This window comes from Heteronotia binoei, chromosome 21 (genome assembly GCF_032191835.1).
Source record: "Heteronotia binoei isolate CCM8104 ecotype False Entrance Well chromosome 21, APGP_CSIRO_Hbin_v1, whole genome shotgun sequence".
Lineage (NCBI taxonomy): Eukaryota > Metazoa > Chordata > Lepidosauria > Squamata > Gekkonidae > Heteronotia > Heteronotia binoei.
The window spans coordinates 3,876,495-3,890,165 of NC_083243.1; the positions used below are offsets into that span (position 1 = coordinate 3,876,495).

Genomic DNA, 13,671 nt, shown 5'->3' on the forward strand with positions numbered 1-13,671 from the left:
ATAAATCCAATATCTTCATCTACCTCACAGGGTGCATGTTGTGGGGGAGGAAGGGAAAGGAGTTTGTGAGCCGCTCTGAGACTCTTCGGTGTGGAGGGCGGGATATAAATCCAATATCTTCATCTACCTCACAGGGTGTCTGTTGTGGGGGAGGAAGGGAAAGGAGATTGTGAGCCGCTCTGAGACTCTTCGGAGTGGAGGGCGGGATATAAATCCAATATCTTCATCTACCTCACAGGGTGTCTGTTGTGGGGGAGGAAGGGAAAGGAGTTTGTGAGCCGCTCTGAGACTCTTCGGAGTGGAGGGCGGGATATAAATCCAATATCTTCATCTACCTCACAGGGTGTCTGTTGTGGGGGAGGAAGGGAAAGGAGATTGTGAGCCGCTCTGAGACTCTTCAGAGTGAAGGGCGGGATATAGATCCAATATCTTCTTCTTCTAACACTCCTGCTTAAGAATAATCATGACCGTATCCGGCACCAAGGGCCTCAGCAACAACCACAATCGATAAACTATCTCGATTTTAACGTGGGGGTTGCTTATCAAATCGATCCAGGGGGACATCTCAGCCTCCAGCCAAGGAGAAAAGCCCACGCCTTCGCTCCCGGTTGTAAAATGCGCAAGCTGATTAGAGTGGGGAAGTGATCACTTCTCTTTTAGTGGGGGCCTCGTAAACCGAGGCGGGGGCTCCCTGTTTAGAAGTGGGTCAAGGGTGGCTGGGGAAGGAGGGTGAATCGCATTTCAAAAAAACGAGTTGAGTTTCAGAAGACCGTGCTGGCTATTAGGAAATTGGGTTAATATAGCAGAGTCGTGCCCTGTCACAAAAGAGCAACGCTGAGCACAGTGAATAAATCTCACCAGAACTGTATAGCAAAAACGATAAACTTGCATTTATCGAAACAGATGTGGTTCACACTCAGGTTGCAGTTGAAAGGAGAGAGAGAGAGAGAGAGAGAGAGAGAGAGAAGCGTAATCTAAATCAGGGGTGTCAAACCTGCAGCCCGGAGGCCGAATCAGGCTCCCCGAGGTCTCCTATCAGGCCCCTGAGCAACTGGCTGTCGTCTGCTTCCTTCTCCCTCTCTCTTGTTTCCTTCTGCAGCACAGCTTGCTTTTCCAGGCTCTCTCAATCGCACAGGAGCTGCAGAGCAAAGCCTCTATTCTTTCCATTGGCTGCGGCTCCTCTCTTGGGGAGAAAGGGGGGGGGGAGGCAGAGCTTGCTTTGCCAGGCTCTCTCCATCGCACAGCAGAGCTACTGAGCCAAGCCTCTCTTCCTTCTATTGGCTGAGGCTCCTCCCTCTCCTGGTCCCCTGGGGAAGGAAAGAAAGAGCCAGAGCTTCCTTTGCCCAGTTCCATCAATCCCATGGGAGAAATACAAAGAAAGCACCTTTAAGACCAACAAATGCTAATGTTATAAGCAAGTCTCGGGCAGTCTCCTGGCTTTCCCTGCTCGAAGCCAAACGCAGCGCCACCTGAAATGGCTCCTTCCTTTCACATAAACCGCTGAGTATGAAATTGTGCCAGATTCTGCACACAGCCAAATCCCTGGGGGAGGGGGGGGAGAGTCAGGGACGCTGTGCCGGATCAAGGCCTCCGCGTGTTCCCCTTTGTCGGGGGGGGGGGAGGGGTTGGGAGAGACACCCAGCCCACAGCTCTATTGTGCATCTGGATCGCCGCCAATGGCTCCACTCCCCTCCTTCGGAGCCCTGAAATCCGCATTTGAATTACTGGTTTTCCAAGGTCTCCACCGAGGAAAAGCAAACAACAATAAGAGAAAAACTTTTCCGGCTAATTCCTCCTCTTCCTCCCCTCTCACACACACAACCCTCAAGTCAAGAGGGGCAGCACAAAGTCCTCGCAGAGGAAGGAAGGAAGGAAGGAAGGAAGGAAGGAAGGAAGGAAGGAAGGAAGGAAGGAAGGAAGGAAGGAAGGAAGGAAGGAAGGAAGGAAGGAAGGAAGAAAGGAAGGAAGGAAGGAAGGAAGGAAGGAAGGAAGGAAGGAAGGAAGGAAGGAAGGAAGGAAGGAAGGAAGGAGATTTATACCCCAGCCTTCTCTCTGAATTGCAAAGTCTAAGAACGGCTCACAATCTCCTTTCCCTTCCTCCCCCACAACAGACACCCTGTGAGGTGGGTGGGGCTGGAGAGGGCTCTCACAGCAGCTGCCCTTTCAAGGACAACTCCTGCCAGAGCTATGGCTGACCCAAGGCCATTCCAGCAGCTGCAAGTGGAGGAGTGGGGAATCAAACCCGGTTCTCCCAGATAAGAGTCCACACACTTAACCACTACACCAAAGAGGCTCTCAGGATGGGAGGAAGGAAGGAAAGCAAATAGATGAGGGGAGGGAGAGGTGAAAAGAAAGCAAAATATAACTTTAAGTGCATTTTCCAAGCTGGCCGATGGGGTGGTGGGGGCTTAGAGCTGGGGTGGCCAACGGTAGCTCTCCAGATGTTTTTTGCCTACAACTTGCTTTGCCAGGCTCTCTCCATCGCACAGCAGAGCTACTGAGCCAAGCCTCTCTTCCTTCTCTTGGCTGACACTTCCTTCTATTGGGTGGGGCTGAGGGGAATTGTAGGCAAACACATCTGGAGAGCCACAGTTTGGCCAGCCCTACTTGGGGCTTGTTCTTGGGCCAGCTGTGCACATCTGTCCCTCCCAAGGGGAAGGCCCTGAAAGGAATGACTGAGACGTTCTCATTCAGCAGCAAAGCAGGGCTTGCCTAGAGTCTCTCAAACACAGAACAGGCAGCCAAATAACCCTAAACTGAACCAAGGGGCTTTCCGTAGGGATCCCCCAGCCCTGAGCCCAGTCCTGCAGGCAGAACAATGTACCAGCTCTTTCATAGGGTTGCCAATCTCCAGGTGGTGGCTGGAGATATCCCAGAATTGCAATGGGTAACAGAGATCAATTTCCCTGAATAAAATGGCTGCTTTGGAAGGTGGATTCTGTGGCATTATTCCCTACTGAAGCCCCTCGCCTTCCTAACCTCTGCCCTCCCCTGCCCCACCTTAAGGTTTTTAGGAAAGGAAACTGAACAGACTTGCCCTCCCTCCCTCCCTCTCTGGAGACCCAGTTTGGTGTGGTGCTTAAGCTGCAAACTCATATCTGGGAGAAACGGGTTGGATTCCCCACTCCACCCCCCACTTGCAGCTGCGGGAATAGCCTTGGGTCAGCCATAGCTCTCACAGAGCTGTCCTCGAAAGGGCAGCTTCTGGGGGAGCTCTCAGCCCCGCCCACCTCACAGGAGGTCTCTTGTGGTGGAGGGAGGAAGGTAAAGGAGATTGTGAGCCACTCTGAGATTCACAGTATAGGATGGGGTATAAATTCAATATCTTCGTCATCATCATCCTCTCGTCTGATGAAGTGTGCTTAGAGAGCACACGAAAGCTTACTTTCTCAATAAAACTTGGTTGGTCTTAAAGGTGCAACTCGACTCCTGCTTTGTTCCTCATCTCTTCTTTTCTTCACATAAGAGAAGCCATGTTGGATCAGGCCAATGGCCCATCCAGTCCAACACACTGTGTCGCACCATGGCCAAAAACCTCAGGTGCCATCAGGAGATCCATCAGTGGGGCCAGAACTCCAGAAGCCCTCACACTGTTGCCCCCCTAAGCACCAAGAAAACAGAGCATCACTGCTCCAGACAAAGAATTCCATCAATACGCTGTGGATGATAGCCACTGATGGACCTCATCATGATGCCTGATTTGACATGTAGCTAAATAAAGTAATTTGTTGGTGAAAACATTTCCATCATCCAATTGCCCAAGTATCTTCCATTCACATGAAACTCCCTGTCTTTACCTAAAGTGAAAAGCCAACGCAAATGCCCTCCCTTTCCTGAGTAACAGTTTCCATCACTGCCCCAGACATAAGAACATAAGAGAAGCCATGTTGGATCAGGCCAATGGCCCATCCAGTCCAACACTCTGTGTCACATAAGAACATAAGAGAGGCCATGTTGGATCAGGCCAATGGCCTATCTAGTCCAACACTCTGTGTCACATAAGAACATAAGAGAAGCCATGTTGGATCAGGCCAATGGCCCCTCCAGTCCAACACTCTGTGTCACATAAGAAGATAAGAGAGGCCATGTTGGATCAGGCCAAGGGCCCATCCAATCCACACTCTGGTCACATAAGAACATAAGAGAAGCCATGTTGGATCAGGCCAATGGCCTATCTAGTCCAACACTCTGTGTCACATAAGAACATAAGAGAAGCCATGTTGGATCAGGCCAATGGCCCCTCCAGTCCAACACTCTGTGTCACATAAGAACATAAGAGAGGCCATGTTGGATCAGGCCAATGGCCTATCTAGTCCAACACTCTGTGTCACATAAGAACATAAGAGAAGCCATGTTGGATCAGGCCAATGGCCCATCCAGACCAACAATGTGTGTCACACAGTGGCCAAAAATACAGAGCATCACTTCCTCACACATAAGAACATAAGAGAAGCCATGTTGGATCAGGCCAATGGCCCATCCAGTCCAACACTCTGTGTCACATAAGAACATAAGAGAAGCCATGTTGGATCAGGCCAGTGGCCAATCCAGTCCAAACACTCTGCGTCACACATTGGCCAAAAAACACAGGTGCCATCAGGAGGTCCACAGGTGGGGACAGGACACTAGAAGCCCTCCCACTGCCCCCCCCCCCCTGCAAGCACAAAGAATACAGAGCATCATAAGAACATAAGAGAAGCCATGTTTGATCAGGCCAATGGTCCATACAGTCCAACACTCTGTGTTGCACCGTGGCCAAAAACCTCAGGTGCCATCAGGAGGTCCATCAGTGAGGCCAAAACTCCAGAAGCCCTCCCATTGTTGCCCCCCTAAGCACCAAGATTACAGAGCATCACTGCTCCAGACAAAGAATTCCATCATTACGCTGTGGATGATAGCCACTGATGGACCTCATCATGATGCCTGATTTGACTTCATGTAGCTAAATAAAGGAATTTGTTGGCGAAAATATTTCCATCATCTAATTGCCCAAGTATCTTCCATTCACTTGGAACTCCCTGTCTTTACCTAAAGTGAAAAGCCAATGCAAATACCTGAGTCAGATTGAGGTGACAAATGAGGAGGTCCTACAACTGATAGACAAATTAAAAACTAATAAGTCACCGGGTCCGGATGGCATACATCCGAGAGTTCTGAAGGAACTCAAAGTTGAACTTGTGGATCTTCTAACAAAAATCTGTAATCTTTCATTGAAATCTGCCTCCATTCCTGAGGACTGGAAGGTAGCAAATGTCACCCCCATCTTTAAAAAAGGTTCCAGAGGAGATCCGGGAAACTACAGGCCAGTCAGTCTGACTTCAATACCGGGAAAGTTGGTAGAAACCATTATCAAGGACAGAATGAGTAGGCACATTGATGAACACGGGTTATTGAGGAAGACTCAGCATGGGTTCTGCAAGGGAAGATCTTGCCTCACTAACCTGTTGCATTTCTTTGAGGGGGTGAACAAACATGTGGACAAAGGAGACCCGATAGATGTTGTTTACCTTGACTTCCAGAAAGCTTTTGATAAAGTTCCTCATCAAAGGCTCCTTAGAAAGCTTGAGAATCATGGAGTAAAAGGACAGGTCCTCTTGTGGATCAAAAACTGGCTGAGTAATAGGAAGCAGAGAGTGAGTATAAATGGGCAGTCTTCGCAGTGGAGGACGGTAAGCAGTGGGGTGCCGCAGGGCTCGGTACTGGGTCCCATGCTTTTTAACTTGTTCATAAATGATTTAGAGTTCGGAGTGAGCAGTGAAGTGGCCAAGTTTGCGGATGACACTAAATTGTTCAGGGTGGTGAGAACCAGAGAGGATTGTGAGGAACTCCAAAGGGATCTGTTGAGGCTGGGTGAGTGGGCGTCAACGTGGCAGATGCGGTTCAATGTGGCCAAGTGCAAAGTAATGCACATTGGGGCTAAGAATCCCAGCTACAAATACAAGTTGATGGGGTGTGAACTGGCAGAGACTGATCAAGAGAGAGATCTTGGGGTCATGATAGATAACTCACTGAAAGTGTCAAGACAGTGTGCGTTTGCAATAAAAAAGGCCAATGCCATGCTGGGAATTATTAGGAAGGGAATTGAAAACAAATCAGCCAGTATCATAATGCCCCTGTATAAATCGATGGTGCGGTCTCATTTGGAGTACTGTGTGCAGTTCTGGTCGCCGCACCTCAAAAAGGATATTATAGCTTTAGAGAAGGTGCAGAGAAGGGCAACTAGAATGATTAAAGGGCTGGAGCACTTTCCCTATGAAGAAAGGTTGAAACGCTTGGGACTCTTTAGCTTGGAGAAACGTCGACTGCGGGGTGACATGATAGAGGTTTACAAGATAATGCATGGAATGGAGAAAGTAGAGAAAGAAGTACTTTTCTCCCTTTCTCACAATACAAGAACTCGTGGGCATTCGATGAAATTGCTGAGCAGACAGGTTAAGACGGATAAAAGGAAGTACTTCTTCACCCAAAGGGTGATTAACATGTGGAATTCACTGCCACAGGAGGTGGTGGCGGCCACAAGTATAGCCACCTTCAAGAGGGGTTTAGATAAAAATATGGAGCACAGGTCCATCAGTGGCTATTAGCCACAGTGTATGGAGCACAGGTCCACCAGTGGCTATTAGCCACAGTGTATGTGTGTATATAACATTTTTTGCCACTGTGTGACACAGAGTGTTGGACTTGATGGGCCGTTGGCCTGATCCAACATGGCTTCTCTTATGTTCTTATGTTCTTATGTTCTTACCCTCCCCTTCCTGAGTGACAGTTTCCATTACTGCCCCAGACATAAGAACATAAGAGAAGCCATATTGGATCAGGCCAATGGCCCATCCAGTCCAACATTGTGTCACATAAGAGAGGGCATGTTGGATCAGGCCAATGGCCCATGCAGTCCAACACTCTGTGTCACATAAGAACATAAGAGAAGCCATGTTGGATCAGGCCAATGGCCCATCCAGTCCAACACTGTGTCACACAGTGGTCAAAAATACCAGGTGCCATCAGGAGGTCCACCAGTGAGGCCAGGACACTAGAAGCCCTCCCACTGTTGCCTCCCCCTCAAGCACCAAGAATACAGAGAATCACTTGCCCCAGACAGAGAATTCCAACAATATGCAGCGGCTAATAGCCACTGATGGACCTCTTCTTCTCCTCTCTCTCTCTCTCTCTCTCTCTCTCAGCTGCTAGATGTGGCAAATGTATCTTAAGCACCAGATGTGTGGAATGGGGCAGAGTTTACAAGGCAGAGAAAGAGAGTTACCACGAGTCGCACCAAATGCTTTCTCTGTGCCAGCCTCTGGGGCTTCAGGGATGCAGCTGAGTTTACCCAAGTTCAGGGGCATTTTCATTTCTCTCTCTCAGCTCCTTGTCATTGGGGGAATTCATTAGGCTGAGAGAGAGAGAGAGAGAAAATCAAGAGAATTTTAATTATATTTTGTTCGGTCTCCTGAGGCTCCCTGGCTTGAGTTGCTATGAATAAACATGCAGAAGGGCTAGATTATTATGCCATGACTCATGAAATCTGTATCCAAGGGGAAGACGGGTTTAAGTTTTTGCTGCCTCTTGTAGAATCTTGGATGTTGCCTCTTCCCTTGGCCCTGGCAAAATCATGGATTCCTCTCTTTTGCCAATCCTGAGAACACATCAAGAGGTAGGGTTGCCAATCCCCAGGTGGGGCAGGGGATCCCCCGGTTTGGAAGCCCTCCCCTCGCTTCAGGATCATCAGAAAGCGGGTGGAAGGGGAAAGAAATGTTTGCTGGGAACTCTATTATTCCCTTTGGAGACTGATTCCCGTAGAAAATAATGGAGAATTGATCCATGGGTATCTGGGGCGCAGGGGGGGGCTGTGTTTTGAGGTAGAGACACCACATTTTCCACATAGCATCCAGTGCCTCTCCCCAAAATACCCCCCAAGTTTCAAAACGATTGGACCAGGGGGTCCAATTCTATGAGCCCCCAAAGAAGGTGCCCCTATCCTCCATTATTTCCTATGGAAGGAAGGCATTCAAAAAGTGTGCAGTCCCTTTAAATGTGATGGCCAGAATTCCCTTTGGAGTTGAATGATGCTTGTCACACCCTTGCTCCTGGCTCCGCCCCCAATGTCTCCTGGCTCCACCCCCAAAGTCTCCTGGCTCCACCCCCAAAGTCCCCAGATATTTCTTGAATGGCTTTTCAAATTAGCCAAGTGACCAAATGCGCCTTCAGATTTCAGTGTCCAGAGCAGTCCCCCCTTCAATTCTATCAAAAAAATGCTATTAGTCCATCTGGGTTTCAGAGAGCCCTCTTTGCTACGGTTGCCAAGTCCCATTGGGGACTTTGGAGGTGGAGCCAAGGGACATTGGGGTGGAGCCAGGAGACACTGGAGGTGGAGCCAGGAGCAAGGATGTGACAAGCATCATTGGCCTCCAAAAGGCGTTCTGGCCATCACATTTAAAGGGACAGCACACTTTTTAAAATGTCTTCCTTCCATAGGAAAAAATGAAGGCTAGGGGCACCTTCTTTGGGGGTTCATAGAATTGGACCCCCTCGTGCAATCCTTTTGAAAACTGGAGCGTGTTTTGAGGAGAGGCACTGGATGCTATGCTGCAAATTTGGAGACTCTAGTCCAAAAAAATACCCCCGAGCCCCAGATACCCATGGATAAATTCTCCATTATTGGAGTGCCCAGCAGAAACACTCCCCCCGCATTCTGATGACCTTGAAGGGGAGGACGGCCTCCAAACCAGGGGATCCCCTGCCCCCACCTGGGGATTGGCAACCCTATTCTTTGCACTGCCAACATCTGTAGCTCCTTAATGCAGGTAGAATCCTAGAGTTGGAAGGGACCTTCAGGGACATCTAGTCCAACCCGCTGAAGAATGCAGGAATTACCTCCCTCCCTCCCCCACACACAAACACACACACAGTGACACCTGCTCCATGTCCCAGAGATGGCAACCCCCCCCCCTCAAAACCTAGCATCCGGGCTTTTTTTTTTTTTTTAGCAGGATCTCTTTTGCATATTGAGAGCCAGTTTGGTGTAGTGGTGAAGTGAGCGGACTCTTGTCTGGGAGAACCGGGTTTGATTCCCTACTCTTCCACCTGCACCTGTTGGAATGGCCTTGGGTCAGCCATAGCTCTGGAAGAGGTTGTCCTTGAAAGGGCAGCTGCTGTGAGAGGCCTCTCAGCCCCACCCACCTCACAGGGTGTCTGTTGTGGGGGGAGAAGATAAAGGAGATTGTGAGCCGCTCTGAGTCTCTGATTCAGAGAGAAGGCCGGGGTATAAATCTGCAATTCTTCTTCTTCTACTATTAGGCCACACATCCCGGATGTAGCCAATCCTCCAAGAGCTTACAGTAGGCCCTGTACTAAGAGCCCTGTAAGCTCTTGGAGGATTGGCTATATAAGAAGAGGGTGACGAAGATGGAGACCAAGTCCTATGAGGAAAGGTTGAAGGAGCTGGGTGTGTTTAGCCTGGAGAGAAGGCAGCTGAGAAGTGATACGATCGCCATTTATTTATTTATTTGGGATTTATATCCCGCCCTTCCCACAAGTGGCTCAGGGCGGCTCATGTTCAAGTACTTGAAGGGCTGTCATATAGAGGATAGGGTGGGATTGTTTTCTGTGGCCCCAGAAGGTAGGACCAGAACCAAGTGTTTGAAATTAAATCAGAAGTTTCTGGCTCAACACTAGGAAGAACTTCCTGACTGTTAGAGCGTTTCCTCAGTGGAACAGGCTTCCTTAGGAGGTGGTGGGCTCTCCTTCCTTGGAGGTTTTGAAACAGAGGCTAGATGGCCATCTGACAGCAATGAAGATCCTGTGAATTGAGGGGGAGGTGTTTGTCAGTGTCCTGCATTGTGCATGGGGTTGGACTAGATGACCCTAGAGGTCCCTTCCAACTCTTTGACCTTATGATTCTGTGTAAGGAGCACTCTGGGGCTCATCTCCCCATTAGCAGACCTCTGGGCAACCCCTGGCCATTTCCTCTTAGGCTCAAACCCTGACTGCTGCTGCAAAGGTCAGCGACTGCAAAATACACACTTGCAAAATCTGGATGTCCTTGAAAGACCCAGCGGAAGCTCAACAGCGCAAGGAACCAAGCTGCTCCGGCTCTCTCCGTCTCCCTCCCCTGTGACCTCTCGGCAAGACAGAAACTCTAACTCATCATCCCGAGGAACAGCATCATATGCCGGGTAATAAAGTGCAAGGAGAGGTTGCGGCCCTCATAAAATAATCGGCACTGGGGGCTTCTCCGACACCGCAAAGCCCTCCCAGGGTATGATTAATCTCCGGTTGTTATTAAAAGTCCCCACCGCGAAAGGAGTTTGTGTTCCAGTGTTATGGGCACATTGGATTACAGGAAATCAGTTTCAGATGAACGGCTCGGTGTGGGTAGATTAATCTACTTCGCGGACGCTAAGCAACCAACAACGGAGCCTTCTGCGAGCCAGCCAGCCGAGCCAGCGAGGAGGTTAGGCCAGGTTCCCGCTGACGGCCGCAGCTGTCCAGGATCGGAGGGTCCCCATTCGGGCTATGGAGTTTGGGGAGGGGCCTCTTGAAGGAGAGCCCTGTGGCCCAGAGTGTTAAAGCTGCAGTTCTGCAGTCTTAAGCTCTGCTCACCACCTTAGTTCGACCCCCAGCGGAAGCTGGGTTCTCATGCAGCCGGCTCGAGGTTGATTCAGCCATCTTTCCGAGGTTGGTCAAATTAATCCCCAGCTTGCTGGGGGAGGGGAAGCGTTTTTCACAACTACTTGCCTGGACCCTTTTGAGTTGGAGATGCCGGGGATTGAACCTGGGACCTTCTGCTTACCAAGCAGATGCTGCACCACTGAGCCACCGTCCCTCCCCTAATGAAGCTACCTTATACTGAATCAGACCCTGGGTCCATCAAAGTCAGTCTTGTCTACTCAGACTGCCAGCGGCTCTTACAAAGCAGATTATAATATGATGGAAGGCTTAAAGATAGCGGCTTGAAAATTTCCCTTGTCAAAGTGAGCTTTGTAAACTTTACACATTGCTCTTAATTACGGGTGATAAAACACTTTTGTGAAGTACCTAAGTCTTTTGTCACCCTGGGGCTCTTCTTTTATTCTCCCTACCTGTGTGCAAGGAGAGGTCACAGGTGTGGCATCCCTTGACATCTGGGCCAAGACACAAGAACCCAGGATGGGGAAGTATATTGGCCACTGTGTGTTCGACTGGAGGGGCCATTGGCCTGATCCAAAACGGCTTCTCTTATGTTCTTATGTGACACAGAGTGTTGGACTGGATGGGCCATTGGCCTGATCCAACATGGCTTCTCTTCTGTTCTTATGTTAAGTAAAGATCCCGGGAAGTAGTTTAGGTGGCCCAGCAACCTAAACACATTTTCTAGGCCCAGGAAGTCTTTTCATTCCAAACAGGAGCTGACATAGCATTACGGTTGCAGAGTACTTGTGGTCTTATCAGAGGATATATGTGGATCGTCCCTCGCAGCCAGACAGATAAGCATCGTGTAATTAGGTTGTTCCTTCCAGTTTCCAAACACAGCACTCTACCCTGCAAACAGCTTCCTTTTCACAGCTTCCCATTCAGACATAGATCCAGGTGAGTAGCTGTGTTGGTCTGAAGTAACAGAACAAAATAAGAGCCCAGTGGCCCCTTAAAGATCAGCAAAGTGTAATTCTGGGTATAAGCTTTCATGTGTGTGCACGTGTGCATGAACACACAAAAAAAACAGGTTCATACCCAGAATTACACTTAGTGCATCTTAAAGGTCCCACTGGGTTGTTATTTTGTTCCCTTCAAACACACTCCTTTTGGGGTCCTGATGAATGTCGAAGCCATATTTATATGTAAGAACATAAGAGGAGCCCTGTTGGATCAGGCCAATGGCCCATCCAGTCCAACACTCTGTGTCACACAGTCGCCAAAAATACAGAGCATCACTGCCCCAGACATAAGAAAATAAGAGAAGCCATGTTAGATCAGGCCAATGGCCCATCCAGTCCAACACTCTGTGTCACACAGTAGCCAAAGAAACCCAGGTGCCATCAGGAGGTCCACCAGTGGGGCCAGGACACTAGGAGCCCTCCCACTGTTGACCCCTCCCCCCAGCACCAAGAATACAGAGCATCACTACCTCAGACATAAGAGAAGCCATGCCGGTGAGGCCAGGACACTAGAAGCCCTCTCACTGTGCCCACTTCAAGCACCAAGAATATAGAGCATCACTGCCCCAGACATAAGAACATAAGAGAAGCCATATTGGATCAGGCCAATGGCCCATCCAGTCCAACACTCTGTGTCACAGAAGAACATAAGAGAAGCCCTGTTGGATCAGGCCAATGGCCCATCCAGTCCAACACTCTGTGTCACACATAAGAACATAAGAGAAGCCATGTTGGATCAGGCCAGTGGCCCATCAAGTCCAACACTCTGTGTCACATAAGAACATAAGAGAAGCCTGTTGGATCAGGCCAATGGCCCATCCAGTCCAGCACTCTGTGTCACATAAGAACATAAGAGAAGCCCTGTTGGATCAGGCCAATGGCCCATCCAGTCCAACACTCTGTGTCACACAGTAGCCAAAAAAAACCCAGGTGCCATCAGGAGGTCCACCAGTGGGGCCAGGAACCTAGGAGCCCTCCCACTGTTGACCCCTCCCCCCAGCACCAAGAATACAGAGCATCACTACCCCAGACATAAGAACATAAGAGAAGCCATGTTAGATCAGGCCAATGGCTCATCCAGTCCAACACTCTGTGTCACACAGTGGCCAAAAAACACAGGTGCCAGTGGGGCCAGGACACTAGAAGCCCTCCCACTGTGCCCTCTTCAAGCACCAAGAATACAGAGCATCACTGCCCCAGACATAAGAACATAAGAGAAGCCATGTTGGATCAGACCAATAGCTCATTCAGTCCAACACTCTGTGTCACGCATTGGCCAAAAAACACAGGTGCCATCAGGAGGTCCATCAGTGGGGCCAGGACACTCGGAGCCCTCCCACTGTTGCCCCCCACCCCAAGCACCAAGAATACAGAGCATTACTGCCCCAGACACAAGAACATAAGAGAAACCATGTTAGATCAGGCCAATGGCCCATCCAGTCCAACACTCTGTGTCACACATTGGCCAAAAAACCCAGGTGCCATCAGGAGGTCCACCAGTGAGGCCAGGACACTAGAAGCCCTCCCACTGTTCCCTAACCCCCACAAGCACCAAGAATACAGAACATCATAAGAACATAAGAAAAGCCATGTTAGATCAGGCCAGTGGCTCATTCAGTCCAACACTGTGTCACACATTGGCCAAAAAACCCAGGTGCCATCAGGAGGTCCATCAGTGAGGCCAGGACACTAGAAGCCCTCCCACTATCCCCCTTCCCCCTCCCCTCCCCCCAAGCACCAAAAATACAGAGCATCATAAGAACATAAGAGAAACCATGTTAGATCAGTTCAATGGCCCATCCAGTCCAACACTCTGTGTTACACATCGGCCAAAAAAACGAAGTGCAATCAGGAGGTCCACCAGTGAGGCCAGGACACTAGAAGTCCTCCTACTGTGTCCCCCTCAAGTGCCAAGAATCCAGAGCATCACTGCCCCAGACAAAGAGTTCTGACTATATGCCAACAATACAATTTGTCAGAGGTATTAAACTACTACTAGAGAATCCAGAAAGGAATCAAAGAATTGTAAGAGAAGGAAAGG

At 49.5% G+C, this 13,671-nt stretch overlaps 1 protein-coding gene across 1 annotated transcript in view; it reads right to left on the reverse strand.

The window, feature by feature from the left end:
* The window catches only part of MDGA2 (MAM domain containing glycosylphosphatidylinositol anchor 2), a 713,433-nt gene that overhangs the window by 332,540 nt on the left and 367,222 nt on the right, over positions 1–13,671 (reverse strand). The window lies entirely within an intron of this gene.